General features: G+C 47.0%; 1 pseudogene; it reads left to right on the forward strand.

Annotated features, from left to right (window-relative positions):
- The first annotated feature begins 2,901 nt into the window (after window positions 1–2,901).
- On the forward strand, window positions 2,902–3,391 carry LOC108543585 (peptidyl-prolyl cis-trans isomerase A pseudogene; annotated as a pseudogene).
- The last annotated feature ends 8,533 nt before the right edge of the window (window positions 3,392–11,924 follow it).

The following is an 11,924-nucleotide window of genomic DNA, read 5'->3' on the forward strand; positions in this document are numbered from 1 at the left end:
AAGTGCAATGACACGACCATAGCTCACTGCAGCCTCAAACTCCTAGGCTCAAGCAATCTTTGTCTCAGCCTCCTGAGAAGCTGAGACTGCAGGTGCGTGCCACCATGCCCAGCTCATTTTTTAAAATTGTATTTTCTGCAGAGACTGGGTCTCCCTATGTTGCCCAGGCTGGCCCCAAACTCCTGAACTCAAGCAATCCTCCTGCTTCAGCCTCTCAAATTGCTGGGATTTCAGGCCTGAGCCACCATGCCCAGCCAGGGTTCTTTTTAAATGCATGCTGGCTCTACATAGTGTTGCTTTGAACCTAAAACTGCTCTAAAATGCTCTCTTTAAAAAAAAAAAAAAAGCATGCTGTATAAGCATGCTTAAAGCATCATATAGGGAGTCTTTAATATCTTACTTTCAAAAGTATCCTAAGTAGGGGCCAAGGTGGGAGGATCTCTTGAGGCCAGGAGTTCAAGACCAGCCTAGGCAACATAGCAAGACCCTGTCTACAAAACTAAAAATTTAAAAATTAGTCAAGTGTGGTGGTACACGCCTGTAGTCCCAGCTACTTAGGAGGCTGAGATGAGGAGATCCCTTGAGCCCAGGATATCAAGACTGCAAGTGAGCTGTGATGGTGCCATTGCACTCCAGCCTGGGCAACAGAGCAAGACCCTATCTCTAAAAACAAAGAAAGAAAAACACCACAGGTATCCCAAGTAGATGGAAAAAAATAACACCATTTGTCAAAGCTGGGAAGGGCAAATGGGAGTTTATTATATTATTTGTTATGCTTTGGCATATGTTTGAAATTTCCTACAATCGTTTAAGTGTTTTTTAAAATGTACAGCAATCATCACACTTAATGGGATGAATTTGGTAGCATTTTTATTGAAGTCAAGGAGTGGACCTAGATACCCATTCTCATTCCAACTCCTCAGCATTGAACTGGCTAATGCTCACTCTGTCACACAGGCTGGAGTACAGTGGCGTGACACGGCTTACTGCAGCCTCGGCCTCCCAGGCTCAGGTGATTCTCCCACCTCAGCCTCCCAGAGAGATGGGCACACACCACCAGAACTGGCTTTTTTTTTTTTTTTTTTTTTTTTTTGTAGAGATGGGGTTTTGCCATGTTGTCCAGGCTGGTCTTGAACTCCTGGGCTCAAGTGATCCTCCTGCTTCTGCCTCCCAAAGCACTGGCATTACAAACATGAGCCACCGTGCCTGGCCCAAAACTTTTTAAGCCCCAACATGACGTGCAAAGGAAATTGACACTCTCAAACTCCTGGGCTGAAGAAATCTTCCCCACTTGGCCTCCTTAAGTGCTGGGATCACAGGCATGAGCTACCGCACCCAGCAGGAATTCCTAATCAAGCAAATTCTTTGTCATCAGCTAAGGAGCCCACTGAGTCAAACAAGTTGTTTTTGACCTCCTAGTTTCCTTGTACCCTGGGTCTGCTGCAGGCTGGTTTCTGGGCAGGCCTTTCCTAGAGCAGCAGCAGCCTCCTAATTTTGTGTGGAGTTACCTGCTAGGGCACCATTCCTATATAGAGCTGATGGTCAGCAGTCCTCACCTAAAAAAAGCAGTCTTTTCTAGCCCTATGTTCAGTGGCAGTGACGCATACTGGGTGTTCCAGTCAGCAGAAAGGGGTCAGCTGGAAAGCAGGGGGGGCCACCTGCCTCTTGGCTCCGGTTGATTGTATGCCATGCAGGTCTGTTGCCAATATCTTCTGAATTTTCAAGAGAAACTGGAAACCAGGCTGGGCACAGTGGCTCACGCCTGTAATCTCAGCACTTTGAGAGGCCAAGGTGGGCGAATCACCTGAGGTCAGGAGTTCGAGACCAGCCTGGCCAACATGGTGAAACCCCATCTCCATTAAAATACAAAATAAAATAAAATAAAAAATTAGCCAGCCATGGTGGTGTGTGTCTGTGATCCCAGCTGCTTGGGAGGCCAAGGCAGGAGAATCACTTGAACCCGGGAGCCAGAGATTGCAGTGAGCCAAGATCACATCACTGCACTCCAGCCTGGCTGACAGAACAAGAGTCTGTCTCAAAAAAAAAAAGAAAGAAAAGAAAAGAAACTGGAAACTGGACTTTATTTTCATTTTCCAGATTAAAGAGGGGGAAGAAGGCCCTATCTGAGGCAAGCAAAATATACCTGCAGGCCCAGTTTAGTCAGCGGGGCTACCAACTGGCAACCTCTGGTCTAATTAAGCCTAGAATTATAAAGCATTAGAGGACTTCACAGACTAATAAACTGTTCCAGAAATTTTGGAGCTAGACTTACCAAATATTTTATTTTACTGTGTCTTAGTCCATTTTGTATTGCTTTAGCAAATTACCTGGGACTGAGTAATTTGTAAAGAAAAGAGGTTTATTTAGCTCACAGTTCTGCAGGCTGGAAAGTCCAAGGAGCATGGTGCCAGTATATTCTCGCTTCTGGTGAGGGCCACATGCTAGGTCACAACATGGCAGAGAAGGTCAAAGGGAAAGCAGACACCTTTAAAGAGAGGTAAAACCCAAGGCAGCCCTGGCTTCATAACAACCCACTCTCCCCAGAACTAATTTATTCCTGTGAGAACTAATCCAGTCTCAGAGCAAGAACTCAATCACTATGGCAAGAAAGGCACCAAGCCATTCGTGAAGGATCCACCCCCATGACCCAAACACCTCCCACTAGGCTTCTCCTCCCAACATTGTCACATTGGGGATCAGGTTTCACCCTGACTCTTGGTGGGACAGACAAGCAATATTCAAACCGTATCACCAAGCTATAACACTTTTTAATGTAAAAAGCATGCCAAACGCTGCTCTTAACTCACCATTTCATTAAAGAAAGGCCATTACAGTACTTACAAAATAGGATGCACCAGCTTTGCAGATGCTGCTGCCACTGGGAGCCCCGTATTACCAGCCATGGTCAACGCCACCATGGTCTTCAACATTGCTGTCAACGGCAAGCCCTTGGGCCACGTCTTCTTTGAGCTGTTTGCAGACAAGATTCCAAAGACAGCAGAAAACTTTCATGCTCTGAGCACTGGAGAGAAAGGATTTGGTTATGAGGGTTCCTGCTTTCACAGAATGATTACTGGGTTTGCATGTCAGGGTGGTGACTTCACATGCCATATGGCACTGGTGGCAAGTCCATCTATAGGGAGAAATTTGATGAGGAGAACTTCATCCTGAAGCATACAGGTCCTGGCATCTTGCCCATGGCAAATGCTGGACCCAACACAAATAGTTCCCAGTTTTTCATGTGCCCTGCCAAGACCGAGTGGTTGGATGGCAAGCAAGTGGCCTTTGGCATGGTGAAGGCATGAATATTGTGGAGGCCATGGAGCACTTTGGGTCCGGGAATGGCAAGACCGGCAAGAAGATCACCATTGCTGACTGTGGACAGCTCTAATAAGTGTGACTTGTGTTTTATCTTAACCACCAGACCATTCTTTCTGTTGCTCAGGAGAGCATCCTCCACCCCATTTGTTCACAGGATCCTAGAATCTTTGTGCTCTCACTGCGGTTCCCTTTGGGTTCCATGTTTTCCTTATTCCCTTCCATGCCTAACTGGATTGCAGAGTTAAGCTTATGATTATGAAATAAAACTAACAGCTTTTTAGTTTTTAGGATACACCTAATCCACAGTTTCTTATGAAACCCTGGAGGCCAGATGTATGTTGGAATTACAAGGTATTTACATTTTTGAAAGGTTAATATGGTAAATAGAATACTTCATAGTAAAATGTAAAATTTCCAGTGAATTTGAATATTCAACTAAGTGGAATAAGTAAAGGCTATAAATAACTATGTCAGTTCAGGTCAGAGTTTTCTGCAAAATGAGTTTTTTTTTTTTTGAGACGGAGTCTCGCTCTGTCTCCTGGTCTGGAGTGCAGTGGCCGGATCTCAGCTCACTGCAAGCTCCGCCTCCCGGGTTTACGCCATTCTCCTGCCTCAGCCTCCCGAGTAGCTGGGACTACAGGCGCCCGCCACCTCGCCCGGCTAGTTTTTTGTATTTTAGTAGAGACGGGGTTTCACCGTGTTAGCCAGGATGGTCTTGATCTCCTGACCTCGTGATCCGCCCGCCTCGGCCTCCCAAAGTGCTGGGATTACAGGCTTGAGCCACCGCGCCCGGCCTCAAAATGAGTTTTTATACCAAACCAAAAAACAAAACAAAACAAAACTTGGTTTTCAGAGCCCTTTGCATATGGATCATTATCAAGAAAGGAAAAGTCCTTGAAATGGACCACCTTTAAGGCTATGGCCTTATTTTCCTCAGGTCACCCTAGCCCACTGGAGTTTGCACTAATGGTTGGATATTTAGGAGCGTCTGATCTAAGCCAAAGCAAATCTTTATACAACTTCCCCACTTTCATCTGACTCCCTATTGCAACTGGTAGCATGCCACCACACATGGCAGCATTTCATAATGTCAAGTGTTCCCTAAATCTGTTTTCTAGTGTTTCATAGCTGCTTGGTCCTAGTTCTAATTGCCGTGCTACCCTGAACTCAACTCCTGTTTTTATGAGACTCCTCTGCAATGTACCTCTCCAAGCTGGCATAAGGCCCAATGAGCTTGGCTCCCTCAGCTATCCCTGTCATGTGACAAGCTAGCCCTCCATGCCGAGTGACTTCAGGGCTTTCAAGAATGTCTCCCATGTGGCTGGGTGCAGTGACTCACACCTGTAATCTTGCACTTTGGGAGGCTGAGGCAGGAGGATGGCTTGAGCCCAGAAGTTCTAGATCAGCCTGGGCAACATAATGAGACCCTGTCTGTACAAAAAAATTTTAAATGAGCTGGGTGTGGTGGCATATGCCTGTAGTCCCAGCTACTTGGACGGCTGAAGCAGGAGAATCACTTGAGCCTGGGAGGTCGAGGCTGCAGTGAGCCATGGTCACACTACTGCACTCCAGCCTGGGCAACAGGAGACCCTGTCTCAAAAAAAGAAAAAAAAAGTTTGAACAACCAAGTTATATCAATGGTTTGCACTGACTTGGAATTAAATGACTTCAGAAAGCAGCCTGAGAAACTGGAAGGGGATGAGACATTGGAGGCAGGCCTCAAAGGACCGGAAAGATTTGGGCTTATTGAGGATATAACAGAAAGGCACTGCAAGGGGAAGGTGGGAACAAGTCAGGTGTGAATGAGTGGTTTCATGATGGCTGGAGCTAGGCCTGGTGGAAGAGCAGCATTTGGAGAGGACATCAGAAAGAGGACATTTCAGGTGAAAGAAATGGTTGAGGCAAGAGGGAGCCCGCTGTGTGTGCACCCGCACTGTGCAAAAACTGCCCCCACTGCAGGGGAGGATTCACACTTCTGATTGTGATGAGCCAGCTGGCTGGCTGAAGCAGAAAGAGAATTTATCATGAGGCTACAGTATAGGGCATTTCTGTATCTGCCTCTCCATCTTCATCCGAGTCTACGTCAGAAATTCCTCTCCCTGCTCTCAGCCCCTGGAGGATTTCTTCTGTGACCCTCCTCTTACCCTAAGCATTTTCTACCCCAAATGACCCAGTTGCCTGGTGTCATTTCTCTCTCCTATTAAACTATAAGCCCCTAACAGCAGGGCTGTCCCTTACTTGCCTGTGCCACCCTCCATCCCCCCACTGCTTTGGAAAGCGTGTCCTGCAGGCTTTCAGATTTTCTCCATGTTGACCCTGCCTTGGCCTTCCCATGGGGAGGTACTCAAATTTCCCTTTCTGCGTTATCTCCTACAGTCCCTTACAAAGATTCAGATCTCTGGCTCCAGGCATTTATTGCATTTTTCTGATCAAAGCTCTCTTCCGAGCAGGATATTTTCCATACCGGGAAGCTTAAGCGAGTCCACAGTGAACCATGGGAAGAATGGGGTGATCGTAATTTTCTCAAGTTCCTGCATTGATTCAGCACAAGAAAAGGAATTGGATCCTTTGCTTAGCTTCTCCTCAGAGCACTTAATTCGGCATACATATACTTTTTGAAACTTTTTATTTTGATATGATTTTAAATTTGCAGAAGAGTTTCAAGAATAGCACAAGGAACTCACATTTGCCCTTCACCCAGATTTCCCAGTTTACACCTCACCTCGTTTGTTTTCTGTGTGTGTGTGTTTACACACACAGGTGCGTATTTTTTCCTGAACTCTATGAGAATGTCAACTCATTCATTTTGTCCCTTTGCGCCTACACACTTTAGTGTGTATTTCCGTGGAAGAAGGATATTCTCTTAGGCTTTTACTTTGTACCAGGAGTGCTGGTTTCTTGCCCTAATATAGTGTTTACTGGCAACTAGAGGGTTGGGGGGACAGGGATCTTATGGATCTGAAGGAATTAGTCAAGAAGTTGTCACAGCATCTCCTCCTAACTAGACCCTGCAGGGACAGAAACCCACTCTGAGAAGTGTGAGGCTGGGCCATCTTAGAAAAGTCTGCTTGTTGTTTCTGGATGAAAATGTGATTGTTGTCACAGGTCCAAAGCCAAACACATTTTGGGAACGGTGGCATCAATTAACCCAGCCAGCCTCAGACCTTGAGGCATTTTTACGGTCTGTGCGATACAAGAATCCAGAAGGAAAAGAAGTCATACCGTTGCACTTGCAGAGAAGCTTTGTCTTCCATCTCAGTCCTTGCCGCCTGTACTAACAGTCGCAATCCTAACATCCTACCTGGACATCATCTTCCTGCCATCATCATCTGTGCCAGGGGTCCCCCAAACCTTCCTGCTCTTAACCAAGTTCCGAGAGATTCTGGGATTCAGGGGCTCCCAAAACAGCTGTGGGCAACCTTCCTCAATTAAGTCCCCACTTTTTTGGTTATGCCTAGTAGATAGATGGACAGGTGGAACAACTTTTTTTCCTAATACAAAATTAATACATGCTTCTTGGGGAAAAAACATAAGTATAGAAAAATGTGAAGAAGGGATACAGATCACCTGTCAACTTACTATAGTTTTGGTATCCACCCTTTCAGATTCCATCAGGAATGAACATTGTGTGATGGCTAAGAGCCCACACTCAGGTCATCAGGACTAGACACAGTGCTGGCTGTGTCATTACTAACTGAAGTAAGATAACTAACTTCTTTGAGATCCAGTTTCCTCTTCAATAAAACAAGATAAGGCTGGGCATAGTGGCTTACACCTGTAATCCCAGCACTCTGGGGGGCCGATCAGTTGGGGTCAGGAGTTTGAGACCAGCCTGGCCAACATGGTGAAATTCTGTCTCTACCAAAAAATACAAAAATTTGCCAGGCAGCCGAGTGTGGTGGCTCACACCTATAATCCCAGCACTTTGGGAGGCCAAGGCAGGTGGATCACCTGAAGTCAGGAGTTCAAGACCAGCCTGGCCAACATGGTGAAACCTCATCTCTACTAAAAATACAAAACTTAGCTGGACATGGTGCGTGCCTGTAACCCTAGCTACTTGAGAGGCTGAGGCAGGAGAATCACTTGAACCCAGGAGGCGGAGGTTGCAGTATATGGAGATCGTGCCACTGGACTCCAGTCTGGGCAACAGAGCAAGACGCTGGCTCGAAAAAATTTAAAAAGTAAAAAAAAAAAAAAATTAGCCAGGCGTGGTGGCAGGCACCTGTCATCCCAGCTACTCAGAAGGCTGAAGCAGAAGAATCACTTGAACCCAGGAAGCAGAGGTTACAGTGAGCCAAGATCGTACCACTGCAGTCCAGCCTGGGCAACAGAGTGAGACTCTGTCTCAAAAAAATAAAAAATAGGCTGGGTGTGGTGGCTCATGCCTGTAATCCCAGCACTTTGGGAGGCCGAGATGGGTGGATCATGAGGTCAGGAGATCGAGACCATCTTGGCTTACATGGTGAAACCCCATCTCTACTAAAAATACAAAAATTAGCCAGGCATGGTGGTGTGTGCCTGTAATCCCAGCTACTCCAGAAGCTGAGGCAGGAGAATTGCTTGAACCCAGGAGGCGGGGTTGCAGTGATCCGAGATTGCGCCATTGCACTCCAGCCTGGGCAACAGAGTAAGACTCCCTCTAAAATAAACAAACAAACAAACAAACAAACCAACAAACACAAGATAATAATAGTACCTGGGCCGGGCGCGTTGGGTCATGCCTGTAATCCCAGCACTTTGGGAGGCTGAGGTGGGTGGATCACGAGGTCAGGAGTTCGAGACCAGCCTGACCAACATGGTGAAACCCCGTCTCTACTAAAAATACAAAAATTAGCCAGATGTGGTGGCAGGCACCTGTAATCCAGCTACTCAGGAGGCTGAGACAGGAAAATCACTTGAACCTGGGAGGTGAAGGTTGCAGTGAGCTGAGATTATGCCATCGCATTCCAACTTGAGCAACAGAGTGAGACTCCATCTAAAAATAATAATAATAATAATAGTACCTGCTTAAATAAGCTAATGCATGTAAAGGGTTTAGTCAATACTTACATGAAGCAGTTGCTAACAAATATTAGTTCTAGGTGATGAAAAAGGACTCACACCACACCACTGTATAGCAGCCTGCTGTTTTCTCTCAACAGGAATTGATTCATTCAGTAATATTTTTTGAGCACCTGTTGCATATGCCAAACAGTGCTAAGTCCTAACACTCAAACAAACAAAATCCTTGCCCTCATGGAACTTACATTTCTAGTGGAGAAAGAGACAGATAACAAGCTTGTATATGTTATAAAATATGTCACAGGGCCGGGCACAGTGGCTCATGCGTGTAATCCCAGCACTTTGGGAGGCTGAGGTGGGTGGATCACTTGAGGTCAAGAGTTCAAGACCAGCCTGGACAACATGGCGAAACCCCATCTCTGCTAAAAATACAAAAATTAGCCGGGCATGTTGCGTGCCTGTAGTCCCAGCTACTCGGGAAGCTGAGTCAGGAGAATCACTGAACCCAGGAGGTGGAGGTTGCAGTGAGTCGAGATTGCACCACTGTACTCCAGCCTGGGTGACAGAGCGAGACTCCATCTCAAAGTTAGTTAATTAAATTAAATATGTCATAGGTTGATAAGTGCTCTGGGGGAGATTCAGCATGTGTGGTGGATAGGGACCACCATCAGCGGGTTGGTATTTTATATAAAGTAGTCAAAGAAGGCCTCTTTGAAAAAGTGGCGTTTGAGCAGAAGTCTGAAGGAAATGAGGGAACTATATAATAAATATCTGGGGGAAGAACGTATCTGGCAGTGGGAACAGCATGTGCAAGGGCCCCGAGACCACAGCATGCTTGGCATATTTGAGGATGGTCAAGGAGGCCCTTGTGGCCAGCAGAGAGAGGAAGAAAGAGAACCGGAGGAGCAGAGGTCAGGGAGGTAGTGGGGACCCAATTGTGTAGGACCTTGCAGGTCATTCTGAGGATTGTAGCTATTCCTCTGAGTGCGATGGGGACCTAGCGGAGGGATGGAGGAGATGAATGATACAATCTGACCCTCATTCCATCTCAGTACTTGTATATTGTGGTTAAAGTGGAAAGCCGCACAGCTCCTTGGACTCTATTAACCAGCATTCCCCAGCCCTGTGGGCCCCTCCCACCAGGAGTCCACAGCCTGCCTGACACGATGCAGTAACTCCCCCCAAACCCCCTGCTGCCCACCACCATACCGTTTTTCTAGGTGGGAATGAATCCAGGCACACCCAGATGCTTCCAGGCTAGACCGTACTGTGCCCAGCCTTACTGTTTGCATCTCACTGGCCATGACAGCTAATAGCCACCATCGATTAAGGCCTTGTCATAAGCCAGGCCCCTCACCCCCAGAGCCCCTTTAATCTTCACAGCCACCCTGCCAGGCAGCCACTGTCATTCTCCCTTTTGCAGCTGGTACAGCGATTAACTTGTGCAAGGTCCTGAAGCTGGCAGGAGGGGAGGCCAGGACTTGTACCCATCCGTCAGACTCCTAAGGATGAGGACAGTGATGAACAAAGCACGGCATCCGCAGTGCCGGGCACACCACAGTCACCCAGACAGCAAGACAGAAGGCTGCATGAATCGGTGCTCTTCGTCCCTCCCTAAGCTCTCCCTCTGTTGAGAAAATGTCCAAGAAAGCATTCTGCACACTATAAAGCATTACACAAATATGAGCATGGCTGTGAAGATGATTAGGAGTCCGAAACCTCAGGTTCGGGTTGAGCCGCTGATTTTTCTGATGGCCACCTCCTCCTAGTCACTGGCATGTTAACCTCAAACACCTGAGCGCTCCCAAACCTCAGCATATCCCTAGCTTCTCCTTTGCTTTGCCTGAAACAAAGCAAGTCTTTTATAAGCAAGGGAGGGGGCCTGTGGTGGCCTTGCTTTTGCGAACATGCTTTCACCTCCTTCCAGTTCATTGTTTTCATACAAAATTCCAGACGCACAGCGCAGGCAGACAGAAGCCTCATTCATAGCCAGAGGTCCCTCAGGCTGGGGTTTCCACGCCTCCTTCCCCTTCCCCTCATCTCAGTCTCCTGCTGAAGTTGCGATCCACATGAAGCCACAGAGGTAGACTCAGGGCAAAGAAGAGTTTTTAATGTTGCTGATGGGGGTGGCCCTCTGAAGGCCACCACATGGCATGGGGGAAAGAGCCCTGGATTTGCTTGACAATAGACGACTGCATTCCAGATTGGTTCAAATGACCTTGGACAAGTCATTGACCCCGTCTTCTTGAAAAGATGTGGGTCTCAGAATCCTTCACAACACTTTGCTCCTGACAGCTAGTACCTATTCAGCAGAGTCGGCACAAGCTCACACAGCCCTTGACCTCCTGTGGGCCAAGTGTACGCCTTCTTCCTGGTTTGGTTAAGTTGGCATAGAGCTGAGCATAGTGCTGCTAGTGGTTCTACTAAATTGTATGATGGTTTAAAAAAAAAAAAAAAACTGTCCTTGAGCCTGGGTGTGTTGGCTCACTCCTGTAATCCCAGCACTTTGTGAGGCCAAGGTGGGAGGCCAGGAGTTCGATACCAGCCTGGGCAAGATAGTGAAACCTCTACAAAAAATTAAAAACTTAGCCAGGCATGGTGGTGCATGCCAATAGTCCCAGCTTCTCTGGAGGCTGAGAGACAAGAGGATCACTTAAACCCAGGAGTCTCAGGCTGCAGTGAGCAGTGATCGAACCACTACACTCTAGCCTAGATGACAGAGTGGGCCCATCTCAAAAACAAGAAACAAAACCGGTTCTTGAGCAAGACACAGCTTTCTAATTTCCCAGTACTTTCCAGCTTTCCAAACCCTTCAGGCCCTACACCACCCTGATTTTTGTCACCTGCAAATAATAAAACTACAAACTGCACTGCACGTATGCTTATGTAAAGGCTTGAATCATTGAATTCCTCAGCCCCACACCTTCTGGTCAGCACAGGACACTGTACTGCCACTCCAGACAGGCCTGGGCAGTGCGGAAAGGTGCCAGCCACGTGGACTGGGGGTAGGAAAAGTGCCTAATCATGAAATCCTAATTTATAATGTGTTGCTATCCTTAGCTGAGCATTAATTTGGCTCTCAGAAATAGGAGAAGGTGTGGGTGACTGGTCTGAGGAGAGTTTCTGGGCAATTAGAACAAAAACAGAAGCATGCTCTTGCACACAAAGTGGACTTTCTCTAGGGTGGTGGTATTCTCTGGAGAACTGAACTCAGGGAGTCTTTATTATGTATACTTCTGTGTGTCTCAACTTTATACAGGGCTGGGTGCCGTGGCTTACGCCTGTAATCCGCACTTTGGGAGGCTGAGGCGGGAGGATCAATTGAGCTCAGGAGTTTAAGATCTGCCTGGACAACACAGGCCTCGTCTCTACAAAAAAAATTTTTTTTAATTAGCTGAGCATGGTGATGTGCACCTGTGGCCCCAGCTACTCAGGAGGCTGAGGCGAGAGGATCGCTTGAGCTGGGGAAGTTGAGATTTCAGTGAGCTGTGATTGGGCCACGACACTCCAGCCTGGGCCACAGAGGGAGACCTTGCCTCAAAAAAAAAAAAAAAAAAAAAAATTAGAAAACTTTACACAATGAACAATATATCCATTTTAGA

The sequence above is a fragment of the Rhinopithecus bieti genome, unplaced genomic scaffold (assembly GCF_001698545.2).
Source record: "Rhinopithecus bieti isolate Rb0 unplaced genomic scaffold, ASM169854v2 scaffold_21649, whole genome shotgun sequence".
NCBI lineage: Eukaryota > Metazoa > Chordata > Mammalia > Primates > Cercopithecidae > Rhinopithecus > Rhinopithecus bieti.